General features: G+C 41.4%; 1 long non-coding RNA gene and 1 pseudogene across 1 annotated transcript; one reads left to right on the top strand and one right to left on the bottom strand.

Annotated features, from left to right (window-relative positions):
- The first annotated feature begins 571 nt into the window (after window positions 1-571).
- On the top strand, window positions 572-1,987 carry LOC112845371 (uncharacterized). Its single transcript, XR_003218185.1, has 3 exons — window positions 572-839; window positions 915-1,003; window positions 1,083-1,987. It is a non-coding gene; the product is annotated as an uncharacterized LOC112845371 (long non-coding RNA).
- Window positions 1,988-3,921: 1,934 nt separating this feature from the next.
- On the bottom strand, window positions 3,922-5,942 carry LOC109197889 (tripartite motif-containing protein 16 pseudogene; annotated as a pseudogene).
- Window positions 5,943-14,091: the final 8,149 nt, after the last annotated feature.

Genomic DNA, 14,091 nt, shown 5'->3' with positions numbered 1-14,091 from the left:
TATTTCAGCCAATTCTCTCTAAATAATTTGTCTTTTAACTTCAGGTAACCAGTAGGGCCGTGAACGCACCGTCACACCAGGGCGGGTTATAAAATGGTGCTCTGTGAGAGCTGTACGGTCGGGCAGGGGGAGAACACATCTGCAAAAAGCTGCTGCAACGCAGCAACATCTGCTCTCTGGACCTGCATGAGAATCGACATGAAGAATTCTCCATCTGACTCGCTGGATGGCTCTTTCAGTCAAGCATATTGCATTAACTGATTAAAGATACACAACTATCACCTTTCAAAAGACACAGACAAGTCAGCCAGTAATGGGAAACACATGATGCATTTAAAGTTTATGTTCAATTGTAAAATATTCTCTGTAATGTAAATTGTTCTGCTCTCTGACAAACCATCAGAGGTGCAGCACGTGTATCATTTGGTGTTTGAAGCAGAAACAAAAGCAAAGAGTTAAAGGAAGACACATTTGAAGAAGAAGGAAAATGAAAACAAGACGTCACTGAGCAACAACCTGACAGAACGAGAGCCAACAGTTTACTATCAGAACTGAGGCTGATCATTAATGTGGCCGGAAGGGCTACTCGCTTTTTCTTTCTCTCTCGCCCCCACTTGCGCTACTGCTTTCTCTCTCTCCCTCCTGTGCTTGCTCTCGCTGCGCGCTTACGTCGACTAGGAGCACACCTGTATATTGATTACAGGGCGGCGTTCACCGTATAAAGAGAAGCCGGGTTCTTTCGTTGGATTATTTCCCACCGAGCTTCTGGTGCGATACAGCGGTAGACGCTGGCTTGCTGGTTCAATTACTGAGGTGATCAGGTCGCGCGATTATTAGAGGTAGGTCTTCTCTTCGATTTCTGATCTCTCCCTAACGTCGGCAATTAGTAGTTATATTTCTGCGGCCCGCTACAGCGCGGCTGTTTTTCTCTCCTTTGCTCCAGCCGTGGTGAGGAGACGCGTGAGTGCATCCGCCGTGCAGTACAGCGCCTCCAAGTTCTGGGGTAAGCCGCTTATTTTATAGCTGCTAGTTTTGTAAATTAAAGAGGACTAAGGTTAGTTTTGCCTTTTTCTAATTCGTAGGGTTTGATTGCTGCCGTGCCCTCTCGGGGACCAACCGCCTGCTTTGGCTACGTAGCGAGTCGGGCACCTGCCGTGCTGCTGTCTTGTTTCGTTGATTTTGTTATATTACGATTAATCTGTCGGCGGCCCAGTTTTCCCTTGTAGCTTGCCTTTCCACGCCCTTTTGGACTATTGTTCTCTCCAGCTTTCGCGGCTGGCCGGGGCAGTTCTCGGCCGTATACTGGGCCGGTTGTACGAACTGGTACTGCCTTTCCCCTTCTCCCAGCTGTGGGAAGTTGTGTGAGACCGAGCAGACCAAGGACAATCGGACCCAGCACCAGCTGTGGGCTGGTTCGCCGAGTGAAAGTATTTTAACCAGTGCTCTGTGGTGTATAACTGGGCGTGTTGTATCACCGACTTTTGTTTTCCTTTTAATTGTTTCTTCCTTTTGTTTTCTAGGTTGAGAGCTTGTTTATGTCCCATGTTTTTATCCTTTTTAATGTGTTTATCTCGTGTTTTTATTTCAGCGAACTGAGGATTTGCCAGCGGCCATGGGACCTCAGGTGGTGGGTCGTTTTCCACACTTCTTTTGTTGTACAGCACCAGGTGAATAGACTGTAGTAGGTTTTTTTTTTTTGTGGTTCTTTTGGTCCACCGCTGCTGGTAAGTCCCAGTTGTATTTATTTTTATTGTAATTTGGGACACCGTTTTAGATATTCAGTGCACTGTTGCTTTGCTTTTCATTTTATATTAATAAATAAAATTGTGTTCATATTTGAGTTGGCCTCAGTGTGCATCCCTGAACCTGTGCGAGCGTTGTTTTAATTACATTTTATTTTTATAGTTCATATTTCCTGGGGGCTAGAATTTCCCCCCAGGTGGCGTTGTCATTTTTATTATTTCTTTTAGAACCCCGCCGACCACTTGGTCACATTAACAGGGAGCAGCAGGTAACAAGGTCATCAGCAGTGGAGGAAAGTATGGAAGTAATACTCAGCTTCATATTTGAAGATACTCGAGTATCTTAGCTGCAGGTCTGGAACAATGGTTTTATTTCCTTTCCCATTAAACATCTCACACAGCCCCTCATCTGTGACCCTTAGCAAACCCACTGGATATCTACCTGTACATAAAGGAGATCAGATCAGTTCCATCTAGACCAGCTGTAACAGGAAAATGCTGCTTACACTTTGATGCATCAGTTTCAGTTTGTCATATAAGACAATATATCAGATTGAGGCATTATTTTCCTGCAGTGAGTAAATCTACTTTGTACTTTACTCTTTTCATTTAGGTAAAGGGTCTAAACAGCACTTGTACACTGTGGAAATCCCATAAGAACGTCTCCTGAACTCTGAAAAATAACAAAACAAAGACTAAAAGGAGGTCATGGGTGCTGATGATGATGAGAAGGAGTAGCATGCATTTAAAAAGTGACTGATGTCCTAGAATACAACAGAACAGTGTCTCTAAAAAACTTATGAAAACATGACAGTCTTGCATTAGTTTGTATTCTTATGATTTCAAAAAAACGAGGGAAAAATCTCCTTGAAATCCACAATTCCTTTTTGTTATTTCTTAGTGTGTGACGTATTTTATTGCCTTTATGATTGGTGCAAACAGTTTCCTGATTCATAATGGAAATAGATTTTAGACACAGGAGGAACACGCAGTGATCAGCAGGAGCGGCTTGGAGTCCAGTCTTCTTCACACTGAGGAGGGACATATATGCAGGAACAGTCGTCATAACTGTTACAACCACCAGATGGCGAAAGAGTCCCACTGCAACTTTAAGCCATGAAGGATGTGTCTTGATGTTTGCTTGAGATAAATCTGCTTTATGTGAGTCTTTTTCAGAAAGTAACAGTAATATGTCTGATTATATGTCTTTAATCAGTAAAGTCTCGCTTTGCTAGAAATAAATAAATAATAAAATTGTAAACATGCAGCTGTATGTTAGAAGTCAAAGGGTCCTTAAGTCTTCTGTAAATTGACGGGGATCAAATGAAGGACACAAGTATCTGTTCTTACTCTAATAAATGCTGCTTTAATATCCAACAGACTATTTTCCTTCCTCATCAGCAGTAAACAGCTCGACTCCGTCTGTGCATTTGTGTCCTCCATACTTGTTCACACAGACATCTCAGGCTTGATGCCACGATGCAGTGTAGAAACCTGACAACCCTCTGACTCATGTTCAAATGTTCAAGGACATTTCTCAGGATCATGTATGACCCCTTTTTGAAATTTGGACTTTCATTAATAATATTTGTGTTTCTGAGTCATTTTTGTGGAGACTTCTGTCCAACGTAGTGTCCAAATGAAGCCTGAAGCTTTTCTTCAGCCTCTTGTCAGATGGTCAGCAACAAAACTCTGTTCCAACCAATGTCTGATAAGAGATGAGACACAGCAGCTGAGCAAATGATCATTTCATGCTGAAGACTTCCTCAGACAAATTAAATACATACATAAACACAGCCTGGTGCCAATAACACAGCTAATGACACTGCTGTATCACTGGCTTTACTGATTAAAGACCATATCTGAAGGAAATCTTTGAACACAACAGAAAGTGACCTTTTAAACCTGCAACACTGATGCTGCATTCAAGGACCATTACAAACATCTGAAAGGACTTAAGAACATGAAGATAATGTGACTTGTTTCTCTGTAATGAAGCTGTTTTAGTGAAGAAAGTTGAAAGGTCACAGAGCGACTGCTGAATCTTCTGCTCTAAACATGAACTCTGAACTTTGTGATGCTTCAGGAGGAAAACTGCTTCAGTTATTCTCTCAGATTAGTTTCATATTTTCTGCATCAGATTTGAGTGAGATCCTGGAATGAAGACAGAAGAAAAGACTTTGTTCAAAGTTTGATTTATAGTTAAACCTTCCAGTTTATTCACACAATAAAACATCAACACAATATATGAATTCATTCATTAAAATCACAGTTTTTCCTCATTTGTTTGATGATTTTGACAAAAACAAACACAAACACACACACATGGTCTGCCATACTCATAAAGAGAAATGTCGACATTTTTCAATACAAATATTCCAGAAACATTTAGAGGATAGAGAAGTTTACATTTTCATGTGGGGAAATATTTTAGTAAATCAAAATGATGATGAGCAGTGATAGCCTCCATAAACAGTCACAGGAAAGATCTCCTTTAAAAACTCAGAAACATCAAGAGAACAACTAGAAGATGTGGAGGTACCACCCATAATGTTTGACTGACAGCTGATCTCTGTGCAGAAATGATGGAGAGAAAATAAAATGAAACTAAAATACAGATTTAAACCCACAATATGAAAGACTTCAGTCTATTTCACTTTAATCAACTCAGCAGTGGCTCCATATTTATAGTAAAGCCAAAGTCCAGCATAGAGCGGCTGAGTGAATGTGGTCTGGACTCTGTGGAGGAGAGTCATGGTTTCAGAGACGCTGTAGAAGGACAAAATACCTGCTCTGTGATCCAGGTACACTCCTACTCTGGAGGAACGAGGACCTGAGACACGAGTTTGGATGCTGTTGTACAAAAATGTATAACTGTTGTTGTTACAATCTAATGACCAAGATTTGTCATTACGTCCAAATAAACATTCATTACCTCCTTTTCTGCTGATAGTCTTGTATGCGACTGCTACATTAGCTCCTCTCCCTCTCCACTCCACCTCCCAGTAACAACGTCCAGTCAGACTCTCTCTACTCAGGACCTGAAACCATTCAGTGAATCTGTCTGGATGATCAGAATAATGTTGTTGTTCCATTACTGTTACTTTTCTGTTCCCCTCTGATAATAACAGATGTTTGTTTGCTGTGTTTGGATCCAGTGTGATTTCACATGAATATTTTAAGAATCCAGCTCTGGTCTTTGGCTCCGGTTGTGACAGTAAAACATCCACTTCAGTGACTGTCAGTGAGATGTTTGTCCGTTCCTCTCTCAGAATGTCCTGTAGTTTATCTCTGACCTCTGACACAGCTGCTGTCACATCCTCAAAGTAGCTCAGAGGACGGATATTGATGCTGGATGAGTCTGTAGACTCACTGAGTGCTGACAGTGAGGGGTAGTTGTGTAGAAACTGGATGTGATCCTCTGTGTGTGAGAGCTGCTTCAGCTCAGCATCTTTCCTCTTTACGATCTTTTTATGAAGACACAGAGGCAGAGTTATTATTCATCACTTTAAAGATGATATTCGTTATATGTTCTTCACTCGTTGTCTAGTAAAGTCCAGAGAGATCTCTCTCTCTCTCTCTCTCTCTCTCTCTCTAGCACAAGGTTTAATCAGGCGGCCACTAATGTTATCAGGGCCCTGGCTCTTGTTCACATTAACTGTATGAAAGGCCTTTTGGACATCGCTGAGTTCGGTGATGAAGTGTTGAGTATCTTTCAGTTTCTGTTTCAGTTCAGAAGAACTAAAACGAGCATAAAGCAAATTCAAATCTCTGTCTGACTTAAAACCGTCTACAATGATCTGACTGCTGCTCTGGGGATTTTGAAACCCTGATATGGTTTTCATACAAGTCCAGGCAGACCCAAAACGTTTTGCAGCAAATTTGCTTTCAAGAAGCTTTTTGTGGATCTGTTTTGCTTTCAAGATCTCGATTTTCAAGTCTTTGGTGACTGCCTGAAAGTCAGTAACAGCCCCCTCTTTAAAAGCCTGTCTCTTTTTCCTTAAACAGGATTTGATGCATTTGGTGACCCATGGCTTATTGTTAGGGTACACTTTAGCACGCTTAAGGGGTATAATCATGTCTTTACAAAAAACTGCATATGAGCTAACATCCACCAAAGCATCAAGACTGAATAAAAACTTCCCAATCTGTAAATTTAAAACATTCCTGCAAGGTAAGCACAGATTCTTCTGACCACATGATTTATTGATGATAACATAATTTAAGGAGTTGGCCGTCCGACTGCGGTCTGGAGTGTGGGGCCTCCCTGCTGCTGCGGAGTCGGGGCGGTCTGCCTCTCCCCACCGCAGGGAAAAGGGTAACACCACCTGGGTCTGGGTGCAGTTCCCCCCTCCAGGGGCAAGGGTACCTAGACCCGGTTCGTAGAGTACACTTGGGGAGTGTGATCGTGTGTACAGCGTCTCTTTATGTTTGTCTCCACGTTGGTTGAGTGTGGAGTAAGTGCATATGAGAGCATGAGGATGGGAATGGATGTTTGTATCTGTGTGTGCCTGTATGTCTGTGTCTATATGTCAGGTTGGGTATCAGACGCCACCTCTCTGGGGACATCTCAGGCCCTCCAAGGTTTGGAGGCCTATCTCCCCCCACCACCACTTCCCCTGCCAGTGGCGGACTCCCTCAGACATCGGTGCGTTGGTGGTTCTTTGTGTCTGGGGATGGGCATCCAGGTACACACCGGCTCACTCCTTGGCGGCCGCTTATCGGGGCCTGGAGCCTGGGGCTCGCTCGGGCCACTTCGGAGGTGGGGTGCCCCGGCCTCTCGGCCTGGGGCTCGGTCACTCAGGCACAGCTGGCTGCCGGCGGAGCTCACGGGCGCGTCACTCCAACCCCACCTGGCTTCTGCTCCGCGGCTGCTGAGTGAGCCCTCATCTGGGACTCTCCTCAGCTCTTTCTGGGACAGTGGCGCGGCTGCCCCTCTGTTGGTCTTCCTTGGTCTCTTGTGTTCTGGGGGCTTCTGGATGTCTGGAGTTTTGATCTCCTCCATACCTGCTTCATGCCCTGGTGGACGGGGCTGTGGCCCCCCACACCCTCTAGCAGATCATTACATGAAGGAACCTTTTAAAAAAACAAGCGCGTCCATGCTCACAGGTGTACACACGGGTGCTCACACCCACAAACTACACCCTTTTTGGCTCCTACCTCAAAGCACACTGTGCGCTGTCGATCTTACGTGCTGCACAATAATGTTTAATATTTAGTATTTACTGTCATATTCCCATATATCATTGTGATGTTGTTTATTCTATTACTCTTGTTTTCTTCTGCTTGTTTTCTTTTTTCTTTCTCAACAGGTGATCCAGGTGATCGATATATGCATTTTTTTTCTTTCTTTTTTTTCTGCCCATTCTGTTGGTTTTTGTTTTTTGCCCTTCTCCCCCCGTCCCTCTTCTCAGCTGTTTCTCTTTCCCTCTTTCTTTCTCCCCTTCTTTCCACCAGTCAAGTCTGTCCTGTATTCAGCAAGTGAAAATAAAATAAACAATAAAAGGTGAATCAAATGGACCATTACGGCAAGGCTGGGATGGTCAATTTGGTAAAGTAAATCCGTTGGGCATCTTTCTTTGCCTTTAGACAATAATTCTGATGGCAAAAGAATGAATGAATGAAGCAGTTCATTATAAGCTGCAGACTCAAGCTGCTCTTCATATATTTGTCCACCAGATGTCACCAAAGAGGACTGTGATGAAAGCTTCGAGTAATGAACCGTTTTTCATTACAAGCTTGGCCAACTGACTACAATCTACAATAAACTAATATGGCTTTTCAATCCTCTCTTCAATCACTTGGTACCACCAGGAACCTTTAAATGGGCACTCAAGCTGCCTGGAGACTGTTTTGTCGTGCACATCAGAGAAACCACAGGTAAGACAATCTTATCCAAAAGGTCAGTGTAACAGTATTGTTTTCCACCAGCTTAACCAAACTTCCCACACTAACTGAAATTTCTTTTCTCAGGCAAACATTAAACAGCAGCAGCTGGAAAACTGGAAAACCTAAAGCCAAATAATCAATAAAACATAACAAACTTTTGTATGAGTGAGTATTGATAAACTGAGCATAATTAAAGCTCAGTGAAACCACATATAAGTTCTGGTAACTGGCACATATTTATGTTTAATATGTTGTTTTATATTTGGATCAGTTTCAGGTGTTTGTGCGACTGTGTTAACCATCAGTAAAACCACATATAAATCACACTTCTGTGTTTAACAATTACAACACTTGATGCTGTTTTTCTGATTCAGGATTATGTGTGTGATGAGTTGGCCACACAGTTCTTATCTTTCTGCTTCACACACACACAAAACTGCCGAGGTTGAAGCTGGCTTCAGTCTCTTTCTACCCCAGGTCTCACCACATTTCCAAAATGTAAACTCTGAGTCTCATAAGAAATGTGGTTCAAAAAGATGTGCTGATCTATGAATGCATCCTTACTGAAAGCTAAAGATGTCCAGCAGACAAAAACAGCAGCTGAATGAACAGTTATCATGAGCGAGTGTACAAACACTATCACAGGAAATAACAGAAATAAACTGTAGTTTCCATTTATACCTGTAGTGTTTTTTCAGCATCTTCCAATATGTCAAATATGATTTCATTGTATCTTAAACAAATACAAACTTCTTTCTTTTCCCAGAATTTAGACAAATGAACAAAAAATAAATGATTATTTATTTAGGTATTAAAATAGGAAAAATCAGTTTAAATTAGAGAACCATTAAAACAAGAAATTAGCACAGAAATGCCAAAAGACAAAAACAGAACAATAAAGTGTCATTAAAAATGATTCAAAAACAGTTGTAGGAGCAGTTTTATAAACCATGTTCTGTTAATACAGGGAGTGCAGAATTATTAGGCAAATGAGTATTTTGTCCATATCATCCTCTTCATGCATGTTGTCTTACTCCAAGCTGTATAGGCTCGAAAGCCTACTACCAATTAAGCATATTAGGTGATGTGCATCTCTGTAATGAGAAGGGGTGTTGTCTAATGACATCAACACCCTATATCAGGTGTGCATAATTATTAGGCAACTTCCTTTCCTTTGGCAAAATGGGTCAAAAGAAGGACTTGACAGGCTCAGAAAAGTCAAAAATAGTGAGATATCTTGCAGAGGGATGCAGCAGTCTTAAAATTGCAAAGCTTCTGAAGCGTGATCATCGAACAATCAAGCGTTTCATTCAAAATAGTCAACAGGGTCGCAAGAAGCGTGTGGAAAAACCAAGGCGCAAAATAACTGCCCATGAACTGAGAAAAGTCAAGCGTGCAGCTGCCAAGATGCCACTTGCCACCAGTTTGGCCATATTTCAGAGCTGCAACATCACTGGAGTGCCCAAAAGCACAAGGTGTGCAATACTCAGAGACATGGCCAAGGTAAGAAAGGCTGAAAGACGACCACCACTGAACAAGACACACAAGCTGAAAGGTCAAGACTGGGCCAAGAAATATCTCAAGACTGATTTTTCTAAGGTTTTATGGACTGATGAAATGAGAGTGAGTCTTGATGGGCCAGATGGATGGGCCCGTGGCTGGATTGGTAAAGGGCAGAGAGCTCCAGTCCCACTCAGACGCCAGCAAGGTGGAGGTGGAGTACTGGTTTGGGCTGGTATCATCAAAGATGAGCTTGTGGGGCCTTTTCGGGTTGAGGATGCACAACAGGTGTATCTAACAAAATGTGGCCAGTGAGTGTACATGGTACTTTTTAAATGGACAAAATGAACTGCACTGGCAGCTGCCCAGTGCCACTATGAATTAGTTAAATAATCACTACCATGGATAGTTTGCTGCATGATGTAATGAAATAAATATTACAAAAAAAGATTCTTATAGCCCTCACTTACCTTGATAATGTTTTCAATCTCTAAGTCCTGTTTGTCTTTCTCTTTTTCTGTCTTCTCCGTCTCATGGATAGTCAAGTCATCAGATTGGCTGCCCCTGCTGCTGCAGCTGCTGCGGGCGCTCCCGCTGCGTTCCCGCTGACTGTTTTCCCGCTGGATCCATCTCTTCAGTTTGAGTTCATGGTGAACGGAAGACTTTCCCTCACTCTGAAGACGGAGGGCAGTTTGAATGGCTGAATACCAGATGTAAAATCTTGGGTGTACTTTCCATTTAACTTTCCGAGTCAGACTGAATAGGATGGGTTATCTTAAAAAATGAGGACTGGTGTAGCTTTACAGAGTAATTGAATGCATGTTTCAGAAAATATGTTAATCCCTTTTGGATAAAGTGGCTGACTGACCTCCACCTGCCGGAGCACCTCTCTGAGGGGTTCAGTAGCCGATGCCATCAGCTCAGTATGGAACGCACCACTGACTGGGAGAGTTTTGGTCCGCATGAACTTTAGGCGCCGAGAGTTTTCCTGGAGGAAATCCAGAGCCTGCGAAGTCAAAGAAGACAGCAGAAATGACAAGAGCAGTTCTAACAACTTTTTTGATGGTTGAGAGAAGACAGAAAAGAGAACACAATAGATTCACGGTATATTAAAGCAGCAAGAATATATGAATGCATTACCTGCTGGTGCCCTGCAATAACCCTGCCATCTGGAAACAGGTAGTTGGCCACAGAGCACACAGGATTCTCCATCCCCAGACTCTTGCAGTGCTCTTTTGCCTGCAGACAGGCATAATTATACTGATCCTGAGGTCTACCAATGACTGACAGCATCCCACTGGGAACCAGTTCTGAGGCCTTCTGCATAGTCTCCGCTCACACCAGGCTGAGATGCAGGTGAAGGAAAAGGAGGCTGAACAACAGAAGAAGAGGATCAGGCAGCTGGAGCTGACACAGCAGCAGCTGGAAGTTGCCCTTAATATGGAGATCCAGGCTCGGCTGGAGGAGGAGAGGGCCAGACTGGAGCTTGAGTGGTAAAAATGGATTTCTAACTCTTATTATGGCCCTTTATTATTTTATTTGTGATGGAGATCTGATATATCCATGAGAAGTATTAACATTTTCAGTTGCTTCTTCCCTTTTTCCCCTCCTTCAGGTTGCTGCAGGCTGAAGATGAAAAGAGGAAACATTTCCAGCTCCTCCAGGAGCAGCAACGTACAATGCAAAACCTCAGCCCCATACAGGAGCTGTCAGATGGCAGTCCCGATGAGGACACCCCCTCAGCCCTCAACTCTGCCTCTCAGGAGCTCCAGGATCTGCAGGCATCTCGCCAAAGAAGCCACCAGCGTCTGGAGGTGAACAAGTTTGTTTTGACTGGCTTTGTGAGCAGCATCTTATTTGGTGCTCTTCTAAAACAACACTGATGAGGATGCCTGCATGATTTTTGTTTCCAGGAGGTTCAGGAGAGGCTGAGGAATGCCAGTCAACATGTACGGCACTGGAACATCCAGCTGAACCGACTGATGACCCCCATTACTCCTGCAGGTGCCGTATTCACTTTGCCTCTTTGCAGCACAGACTTCTGGAACAGAGTGTTAGTATAGTTAATAACAGTGTAGACCATATAATCTGTCAGATAATTGCATTAAAATGCTACAAAAGGCACCTACCCCCAAACACGTCAAGAGATTCATTCAGTGACTTGAATGAAGAATCTGACTCACCTCAAGTTAATTAAAATTAAACTAAATCTTATTATGATTTAAACACGGAAATCTTAAAAGGAAAAATAACCGCATGCACAGTTGTTACAGGCTGCAAACATGTGTTATACTGCTTTGAAGTCTGGGACAGCATCATAAGAGACATAACTGATCTCACCGTAGTCCCATGAAGACTCAAGATGAGTGTTTTCACGACTGCCATCTTGGTGTTTTGAAATCAGGCATGATGAATGAAGGGAAGAACTGTCTGTTAAGGTTCTCAGTCATTCAGGTCATCGTAGTCTAAGGAGCTTGGAAAGAAAAGCATCTGGACTTCTTTAAGTTTCTTGAAGAGCGTTTCACCTCTCATTCAAGAAGCTTCTTCAGTTCTCTGAAGAAATTCTGAACTGAAGAAGCTTCTCAGATGAGAGGTGAAACATCTTCAAGAAACTTCAAGAAGTCCAGATGCTTTTCTTTCCAAGCTCCTTAGACTGTAGTTAAAATTCACACACTGGACTTGTCAGTCACACATCCTTCGCCAGTAGGCATTCCCAGAATGATCTTTCCCCTTCTGACGCTTAGAATGACCAAATATGTGCAAAATGGACAATTCAACATGCCACCATGTCTTGCTGAGATAACAAAAATAAGAAATGTTTTGTGAATTTTCTTTGCAGAGCGACTGGAAAGCCGGCTGTTATCAAAGCCCACATGCCCTAAAAAGGAGGGCGCGCTGGCCAGTAATGAGTTCATCACTAAGTTTAAGATAAGAGTTGATCAGAATAGAGGCGATGATGAAAGTCTGGAGCATCAGTTGGAGGCTGCCAACCTGTCTGATGAATCGTTCGAGGCCCAGACAGAAGTCAACGGACAAATATGATCACAGACATTTTAAAAACGCGAGTTGAGAGTTAAGGGGGAAAAATATTGTAATAAGTATATATTTGAATTGCACACTAAGATATAAAGTGATGGCAGCGAGCACAGTGTTGCAGGATTTAATTAAAACACATCTGACTAAGACCAACTGAAATTTAGAGTTGTGTATAATAAAGTTTATTCATGATTAATAAAACAAATCTGTAATATTTTTCTTTCTCTTTTGTCCATTTGAATCTCGCTACAGCTTAAATAAAAGAAAAGAATGTGTTTTGAATAAATTAAACTCTATTCTCTCTTTTTCTTTCTTTCTTTTTTCTTGGTGGGTTTTCATTTGCAATCAAACGCAACATTATACAATTATATAGTATAGTAAGAAATATCCTTTAACTTAATTTAGTATTTGTTTTTTAATTTTTGTTTTTATTGTTTCCCTTCAGTTTTGTGCTTATAACATGTTCTAATCTGACATATTATGCAGTAAATTATTTTTGCAATAACTTAACAGGCCATTGTGGGAGCCAACATTCACTTATCAAGGACATATTTGTATATTCTGTGGGCTGCTTTATGGTTGTGTCATTTAGAAACATAAGCCACAACAGACTTCCACCGGAGAGTACTTAAAAATGTATTTTTATGTAAAGATATTTTAATTAACTACTATATTAAGAGCGAACCTATTGTTACATGGATTAATTGTACAAACTGTAGAGAAATAAGTTTAAGCGTGCAACTTTTATTCATTTTTAACTGTATTAATGTTTTTATGTTGATACAGCCGCCTCATATCTGTTTCCTCAGTGTTTTTTAAACCATGTACTCCATCTATGAGTAAGAACATGAATAAATTCCTTTCCAAATTTGTAGTTCTTTTTTCCAGCTGTTTTTAGTATATATGTAACATTTCTTTACACACAAATGCAGGTATTCTTTTGCACCAAGACGTTAAAGAAATGCTAAGAAAAAATGAAAATACTACATTGCAACCTGTGTGTGTGTGTATATATATCTGTATCTATATAGATATATATGTGTATTCGTACCCTTTTTCATCATCTAGTTTCCTGTGCCAGATCTTCTACTGATCCACTGAGGCAGACATGTAAAAAACATGAACTAAAGCATATTTCTGTATATAAACAGGACTTTATATCTTTATCAACAGCTACTTTAGAGGAACTTCTTCAATAAACTGCAACCAAAGGCTCAACTCAGAGGACAAAATCCAACCTGTTATAAATAGTGTGACAGCAAACTTTCTCTTGTGTAAAGTTACAAATAGGAGTAATTATCCACAGGAGCTTTTATACATAATGAAGTTATAATTCGTCCTGTAGAAATTGTACATTTAAGCTATATAGTTCCCGCTGTGATAACTCTGCTATGAATGCCTCTGGTAGAACCAGGAAATCTGTCTAAACTAGTTGGGGGTTAGAGCAACAGATGCAAGTCTTCAGATCATTTGCAGTGTGACTGTCTGTGTGCACACTTTAACCTGATTCAGTTTTCTTATTTGTCAAAATGCACCATGGGTAAAAAAAACAAAACAAAAAACAAAACAAAATAGTAATGAAGGAGAATCCTCAGCAAAGATGAATTAAACAAGTTTTATTTTGATCAAATTTTACTTTAAGTAAAACACATCTTTATTTTAAAGTCATCAATGAAGACAGTTTTGATGGAGCTCCTGACCCAGCCCAAGCTCTCTATGAAGACGAGGAAAAACTCCCCAGGGGCCAGATCGATGGGAAGAAACCTCGGGAAAGCCCATTCAAAGAGAGATCCCCTTTCCTGGGATGGCTGGGGGGGTTACAGGAACTCCAAAAAGCTAAATTTTATTTATTTATTTTTTAAGATTGACCCATTCTATCTATTCCTGTCCAACAGAAAAAGAAAGGAAGTTACTACAATGTATC

The sequence above is a fragment of the Oreochromis niloticus genome, unplaced genomic scaffold (assembly GCF_001858045.2).
Source record: "Oreochromis niloticus isolate F11D_XX unplaced genomic scaffold, O_niloticus_UMD_NMBU tig00007094_pilon, whole genome shotgun sequence".
NCBI classification, from domain to species: domain Eukaryota; kingdom Metazoa; phylum Chordata; class Actinopteri; order Cichliformes; family Cichlidae; genus Oreochromis; species Oreochromis niloticus.
This window is presented reverse-complemented; position numbering and strand designations above follow the sequence as displayed.